We start from the raw sequence: 8820 nt of genomic DNA on the forward strand, positions 1-8820 counted from the left end.
GGTCAAGATGGTAGAATAGACAGTCCCCAGCTCCACTCTCTCCCACAAATCAACCAATTTACAGCTATAAAAAAGTAACAACAGCAAAACTGGGGCCACTAGAGCTCATGGGGAAGAGGAATAGAGACCTACAGAGTGCATGAAGGTGTGAGAAGCCACCGTGAGAGAATGAAAAAAAAGTCATGACCATTTCATGCCACAGCCACTTTAAGACTGGAGCTGCTGAGCACATGGAGCAGGAGCCAGAAAAAGCTGCAGCTGTGCCTTTCAGATAAAGTTGCATGGAGGCAGCTTGGTGGCCCCCAGGCCAACAAGGCCACTGATAGTGTTCCCGTGGACCCACATAGGAGTTAGGAGTCACAACAACTGAAAAAAAAGGAGCCACTCAGAGGCCGGTGAGTCATTGCAAGGGACCAGTGCGCAGCCCATCCCATGGGAAGTGTTTGAAGCACGGGCGGTGGAGGAGATGGGCCCACCAGGGGAATACTGGGGCACATCAAGGACAGCTGACTGGCACCCCCAATGAGTGAAGGACTACTCAGAGGAAACTGGTCAGGAATATAGAATTGCGTGGGGTGCAGTTTGATGAAAAGACTCAGGCCCAGATCAGTTTCTACACAACTCAGGTGCACCAGGTCTCTGGAGAGCCAGAAATACCTATAAGGTCAACCATTAAAACCTGAACTGCACAAAAAGCCCTCCCTCGGGAATCAGTAGCAAAGCAGAAATTTAGCTCAACCACAGAGCTCAAATATTGGTCCCCACAGGAAGTTATCCTATTTTAGAAATAAGCAAAGGACAAAAACTACTTTCAGCCCATGCACACTGCCAGTGCCTTGGGGCACAAACAGGGAACTAAGGGATGCAGCCAAGGACCAGACCCCCTCCCACAACCAGGCAAGCTGCCAGTGCCTTATGGCCCACCTGGCATCCAGAGGCATGGATCCGGGGACCAAACCCACCCCAACCAGGCACACTGCCAGCACCAAAGAGCATGCCCAAAACATCACCTCCATGTCGGTGGCCCACCACAACCACCGCAGTATCCATGGCTGCTGCAAAAGTGACTAGATGACACAACCACCATGCAGATGGTCTGCCACACACTGGAGTGCACTGACAAAAGGTTTCACCAGCAGAGACCAAAGAAAAGAAGAGGATGTCTCTCCCCACAAAGCCCATTCCAGAGAGACAGAAGAAGCATATGTCTACGATAATATTAGGGGACCTGAACACACCTCAAAGTATTGGACAGATCATCTAGGCAACAAATCAACAGAATAACCATGACTCTTTCAGAGGGAAAGAAGAAATCTATGGTTTTCAGAGGTTGAAGGGGGGATAGAGAGAGGATAGGGAGAGACTGGATAAGGGGCATCAAGAATAAGTACAATTTGTAACAATATATATGCTAGTAATATTGACTTGATCAACATACATCGATGTTGAACCTCCCAAATATGTATAATCAATTATGATTCCATAATTTTTTAAAGTTTTATTTCATTTTTAATTAACAAATAATAATTATATATTTGTAGGTCACAAGGTGATGTTTTGATACATGTATACATTGTATAATACTGAAATCAGGCTAGTCAGCATATCTGTCACCTCAAATATGTATTATTTCTTTATGTTGATAACGTTGAAAATCCTCTCATTTAGTTCTTTTGAAATATACAATATTAACTAGAGTTGCTGCTCTGTGAAAAGTACCAGAACAGTTACCCTTTCTGTCTAACTAAAACTTTGTACCCATTAACCATGTCTTTCTTTTTTCCATCCTCAGTCCCCCCAACCCCCCACCAGCCTCTGTTAACCACCATTATTCTCTCTACTTCTATGCATTTGACTCTTTTAGATTCCACATGTAAATGAGATCCTCCAGTACTTGCCCCTCTGTGCCTGCCTCACTTCAGTTAACATAATGTCCTCTAGGGTCAGCCATGTCAGAAATGACAAAATTTCTTTCTTTTTTTTTTTTTAAGGCTGAGTAGTATTCCGTTGTGTGCACATACCAATTTTTTTCAATCCTTAATTTGTTAATGGACGTTATAAAACTATTTATAACTTTTAAATTTTAATTAACTTAAGCCCATAGTCATTACCATTCAATTTTTCACCTGGGTAGAAATTTAGTTTTTAAGTCATAATTGTATACAGTTGTACTTCATGCTTTAATACTTAATTTATATTACACATGTATTTCAATCTGCCCAATTCTAATACCAAAACCAAACCAAAAGAAGCAAGCAAACCACAAAGATTTTTACCCTGCAAGAAAGGAATTTTATTATACCTTAATAAGGTAGAAATTGAGGTTCTCCCAAGGGAGGAAAAGATAAGGAATTGGTAACAGCATCAGATTATCTATTAGGAGGTCACAACCTATTTCAGAAGTGGAACTGTACAAGTCATGTTGTAGATTTTTTTTTTCTTTGATGCTGTTTTCATCAAAGCTCCTATGAAGTATATTGATAATGGCTAAGGCTGTAATGAAGACTCCAGGAGTACATCTGACTAATTTTATATCACCTCAAAACGATAGCGTTGAATGTTAGATTTCATCTGTACTTGGTCATGAAAAATAACCAAATATAACAATGGATGTTTAGAGGAAAAGGTGGCAGACATAAGGAGACAAAATTTAATAAGTTTTATATGAATGAGCAGACTAAGGATAACCCAGAGCTCCATCTTCTGGCTAGGGTGTAAGTTTGAGATCTCATCAGGTAATAATTAAAGGTGCATCATTTCATTGTAGAATTGAGGCCAGGCAGTGTGAATTTTCCCAATCGGGGCATGAAGAGACAAAATTCACAATCTAAGGTTGCCTTCCGTGGTAACAGGAACACCTGCCCCATGATGTATAAACTTTCAGGTTAATGACTGCTTCACAGGAGCATAAGGGCAAATGTGTGTGTTTACTGTCACTTCTGAATGTTTGTAGTAAATATTGAAAGACATAAAACAACCACAGGGTCATGTGTGTCAATGAGGGTCTGCTTTTTCCAAAGCCTCACCAACCCAGATCTGTACCTAATGACACATTGTCCATGGATTAGAACACTTAATACTCAGTCAATGACATTGATTGTAAAATATAGATGAAAATGCAAAGTTAAAGTATATCAAGGGACTTTAACTCTTTCCAGTAACTGAATCAGGTGAAGAATTTTAAAACTGTGAGTAAGTCCCTGGAAGGGTGTGTATTTCTGGTTTATGCTCACAATCACATCGGATTGTTTATACTTACACTTTTGTTCTCCATTTACCCTTATGAACATTTTAGTGATTGTTCCACATCCTCTTTCTGTCTCCTAAAATGCCTTCCTGGATTCTCAGCATCTCAGTTAATACTTCACAAATAGGTGGGTTCTTTTCAGAAGAAAGATTTCAATTCCAAGCCCACATTCATTGGTTTCTATCTGACACCTGATTTTGATCCTATTTTTTTTGCAATTACGTGTTTATCTGAGGTTTTCAAGAACATGATGCATTCTTTTTGTTAGTTTGCCCAATTTCTCTTTGTTTCTGGTGCGACTATTTGTCTCAATCATCTGCACCATCCTTTTTGGAACCACATTTCCCCAGCGTCATTTTTTTTTCTTTCTACTTCACTCCCTGGTCCTTTACGGAAACGTGTGATGAGTCGTCATCTCTTTCCCCACTGGAAGTGTGGCAGTGCCCTGTTGCTCAGGGCTGTTAGGCATCTTGTGGTCTTCATCAGTATTCTCACTCAATGTGTTCTTTTTGTAACAATGTTCTCACTCAGTGCATTCTTTTTTATATCTCTAATATGCGTGCAATGGACTCCCTACTTTCAGGCTTGATTTTCCCCACTACGCTCTCTTCCTCAAACACCTCCAAAGACTTTTCATTAAACTTAGAACAAAATCTGAACAATTTATAGCTTATAAGGGCATCTGTGATCCTTGGCCCTACTTCCTACCCAACCTGACTTCTTTCCACTTTGCTCCTACCCCTCTCCTTCTTTCATTTTTACAGTCCTAGAATAATGAGGTCATTTTTTTACTCAGGGTTTCTTCACTTACCAATCTTCTTTCTGAATGATTGGTCCTCATATACTGAGAAAAGATTTCTATGTTTCCATGAGCTTTTTTTTTTTTTTTTTTTTTTTTTGGTCATTTTTTCGTGACCGGCACTCAGCCAGTGAGTGCACTGGTCAGTCCTATATAGGATCCGAACCCGCGGTGGGAGCGTCGCCGCGCTGCCAGCGCAGCACTCTACCAAGTGCGCCACGGGCTCGGCCCTTCCATGAGCTTTTTGAAGTACTTTTGTATGAATACTCAGCTTCTCTAAATGTCCACTCACATAATCTCAATATCAGAGAGACTTTGCTTGACCTTCATCAAAATTGGTATTTTTTATTATTCTTTAGTTTTATTCAGACTTACTCTAATTTGTAAGGAAAGTAGAAAATGTTTAGTCAGGATCTCTTGCCTTACGTCTGTTGCAAATGGGCAAGAGTCAGCACATTCACTAGAAACAAATTATAGAAGTAGTGTAACTGAGCACGTGTACCCGTTTACTGATTCAAAATGATTGTGGCAATTATGTAATACTTGACTTGTGGCTGCTATCGTGTACTGAGAGTATAAAGGTTAATGCTTTGAACCGCTGGGTGGCAGACCTCGTGTCTGAGAATAAAGCATGTCTGTGAAGCTCATATCTGAAGAATAAAATACATCTACCTTGCATAAAGCTGCCAGAATCTTCTTTCTATTATCAGACATACGACCTGCACAGGAAGGGGCAGAAGGATCGGAGATCCCGGCCCTACATGCTTCATAGCACGTATCATTAAATTGCAATATAATTATGGTGCATGTATGTATATATACGGAGTATTTCCCCATTAAAATGTATGATTTATGAGTAACTTCTTGTATATTATCATAACTTTGTCCCCTTTCCTTAAAATAGTGGTTGGAGCAAATTTGATGCTCAAATACTCCATTTTTTGAGAGGAAATGGCTAACAACAACAAAAACCAAACCACGATCATTTTCATTAACTTATAAATTGCTAAGTAAATTCTTCCCATATGTAATTCAAATTAGTTGCAGTTGTTAATTGAGGCACAGCCACGTGTTTTATCTAATTTTATGAAGAGAGTTCCTTGCCACAGCACTTACCTTTTAAAAATGGTGTACATCTGATCACAAAAGACTTAACCACACTTAAGCAATTTAGAATTATTTAAAATAAAAAAAAACATACCCACAGATGCATTAACTGCAATTCCTAATCAATCTAGATTATAGAATCTAGTCTATAAATTTGATTTATAAGTACATGAATGTCATCACTCGAAGTGAAAACACTATGCTCTATTACTGTTCTTAAGATCAAACATGTATGAACAAAACACTTAACATTTTCATTTGGCAACTGTGAATTATCTTTGTCAAATACTCGTACTTTATATATTCATACACTCATATTGATACAACTTGTTTCTATATCATCAGAATGAATATGATCTCTTGCAATGAGGAAAGATGTAAACAGACAACATTGAAAAGGAAAATTGAATTTACCGAAGACTTTACAAAATTTTAGCTAAAAAATTTCTGCATTTAAAAAAATGTTATATCATTAACACATTACTTTTAGAACTTCCAAATTGAAATGTTTCTCTCGGAGAAACAATGGAGTTAACAGATGTCACATTAAATGGGAAATTATAAATTGCTTTCATGAGCTGTCTGCTATTAGAGTAAGTGGAACATAAATTATCTTGTTTTTCTTTCTTACGTGAGGTTAACTGGTTCCCTTTGGGATCCAACTCAAAACTTTGCCTCTGCTAATATATTTTACTCAACTCACTGACATATTTCGTATGGCTTTATAATGCCTGAATACAACTCATTTATTTTACCCAACCTTTTTATATCCTAAATGTTATACAAAGTTGAAATGAATAGGAAAAGTAATACAGAGAACAGCGCTAACTTCTATACTAAAATTAATAACGTAAAATCAGGAAAACAGGCTTTTCATATTAGTAGCCATAGTTATCTCATTCTTTTCTACATAACTTCCATGGATCCTCAGAAGTGCATTGTCAAGAAAAGAAAATTTCTGCTTGTGTTAAATATAGTGAGATCTACTGGTCTGGGTTTTCATGCCATCTGTTTTAGATGAAGATTTTATCATTTGACCCTTTTCAGTAAAATTCATTTATCATTACTGATTATAGATGAACAGGTTTCCTAACATCAAAAACTGGCAAGTATGTCAACTGCTCTTCTCTTCATAAACTCACTCACTTCACAAGTTAGAGAATTGAAATTCTGCCTGCAGGTTTGCTCGTGCTTGCTCGTGCTCTCTGTGAAGGTAGAACAAATAGAAAGCACTGGAAATATGAGTTAATAGAGTGAGCAGAGGTCGTGTACAATGAATGTATGTGAACCTCAGGCTCCACGATTTCAGTTCTAAGTTCTGTGTTTAAAAATATTCTCATAAGCATCTGTTTGTTTTTGTTTATTTTTCACACAGTTTTGCTGCTTTTTAAATAGCAGCTAGCATTTCTGAATGTGTGTTGTATAAGATGTCCTGCTCTTTATAAAACCAGCCTATATCTTTCAGGTCACCACAAGCTAGTAATTTAATTCAGATTTTGTTAAGGAGTACAGGAAGTAATAGTGCTGTAGATATGTGTACATGTTTGAGTCATAAACCCATAAAGGCGTTCACACTGTGCTTAAAATGGTCACAAAGCCTGGCTTTGAAACCAATATATTATTTCTCTAAGATCATTACTAGACAGTTGGGAACTCAATTGTTTGGCAGATTAACTAATTATTTTTACTAATATTGAGGTAGGTAAAATAATCAAAATAATTAAATTAGGTGCCATTCCACTTGCAGGAGATGATAACTTATTTATCTTATGGATCAGGAAAGTAAAAAAAAATCAAGCCTTTTGTTTTTCAGAATGTAACCTATAATATCATTCCTGATTTTTAATGTAATGGAGGCAAATGGAATTATTTTCAAGCTAAATTTTTTCTGCTTGTGATGTTGGGAAATTTGCTTTGTTTTAACAGAACCTATAGCTCATTTTTAAGAAATGGAGGATAATATTTGATTAGCCAAAATATAAAGGAGTACTGGGTAGTATATATGATATAATAAGTATAAGTGGGTGAAATTCTCACCTTGAGACCAAAAGCTTTCTGTAATTTATTAAGACACGGTAATCATATGATGAAGACTGTGATTTGGACACCTTTATGTCCAAGAAATTTTTATAATAATTTTTATTTCAATTTAAGATACATTTATCATCAGCATTAAAGTTGATGTAAATGGGAACTGATTTGACTTCAGAATTTTTATATAAGACATTTCTTTCTCCTTCCTCTTATATGAACAGGCATATTTCAATGGCCAAAATGGAACTTGAGAATTCCAGCACCATCACTGAGCTGGTCCTGGTGGGATTTTCCAATCATCCCCAAACTGAGTTTCCCCTCTTCTTCCTGTTCTCTGTGGTCTACTTAGCAAATTGTTTTGGAAACACAGCTGCTATCATATTAGTAATTCTGGATCCCTCTCTCCAGACACCCATGTTTTCTTCCTCTGTTATCTTACCTTTCCCGACATATTTTTTTTTAGCACAGTTGTGGTCCCCAAGATGCTCTTTAACTTTCTTATAAGCAGAAAAGTGATATCTTACAACTTCTGTCTTGCTCAGACCTACATCTCTTCATTCCTGGAGGCAACTGAGTGCTTCCTCCTTGCAGTGATGGCTTTAGATCACTATGCAGCCATTTGTTACCCACTGAGATATCTGCTCATCATGAACTCATCTGTGTGTGGCACCGGCTGTGGGAACCTAGACCACTGGCTTTCTTGCTTTAGTGGTTCCCCTCTACTTCACAATCCTCCCACTCTGTGGTCATTATGTTGTTGACTATATTTTCTGTGAATTGCCCATCCTTCCTCACGCGTTCTGTGTGGATACATCCCTGCAGGAAATTATGATGATCACAGGAGGTGCTGGAACAGTATTGTCCCCCTTCCTCCTTATTATTGTCTCCTACCTTCGTATCTTGATGGCAGTGATGAGAATAGACTCAGTTCAGAGCATGAAAAAAGCCTGTTCAACATGCACTTCCCACCTGACTGTGGTGACCATATATTATGGAACAGGTTTGATCAAGTACATGAGGCCCAAGTCCCTTTACTCAGCAGAAGGAGACAAACTGGTCTCCGTGTTCTATGCAGTCATCAGCCCTGTGCTGACTCCTTTCATTTACAGCCTGAGGAACAAGGAAGTGAAGGGAGCCATGGGAAGAGTTATAGAAAGACACACCAAAAAAATGACGTGCTAGAATCTTTAGAAATTAAAGACATTTGTTTGTATTTTCGACATGTGCACATCCCAATTCTGTGAGACTATAATCATTACAGGAAATTCCAATTTAGCAGACATGCAGAAGGAGATGGTCATCACATTTTTACAAATCTCCCCAAGTGTTTTCTAGTCAGATTTCTCCTCTCTGTGAATAAACATATGTAGATGTTCATTTATTAAGTGTTAAAACATTGCTATGTCAGCTTAATCAAATACTATGTTAACATATCTGTGAACTTCCATGTCAACAATATTGTCATTGCCTGCAGTCGCGACCTCTACCGTATTTTTTTTATTTTATTTTATATTTTAGTATAAAGCATAGCATGATGTTAAGTCATTTTACTTTTGTACATACATGTTGCACTTCTTACTGATAATGGAGAAAATTTTCTTGCATTACACTGTTCAGCTAAGTTGCACCCATA

General features: G+C 37.9%; 1 pseudogene; it reads left to right on the forward strand.

Annotated features, from left to right (window-relative positions):
• Positions 1–7427: 7427 nt before the first annotated feature.
• LOC134375999 (olfactory receptor 5AR1-like) lies at positions 7428–8369 on the forward strand (annotated as a pseudogene).
• Positions 8370–8820: the final 451 nt, after the last annotated feature.

This window comes from Cynocephalus volans, chromosome 4 (genome assembly GCF_027409185.1).
Source record: "Cynocephalus volans isolate mCynVol1 chromosome 4, mCynVol1.pri, whole genome shotgun sequence".
NCBI classification, from domain to species: Eukaryota; Metazoa; Chordata; class Mammalia; order Dermoptera; family Cynocephalidae; genus Cynocephalus; species Cynocephalus volans.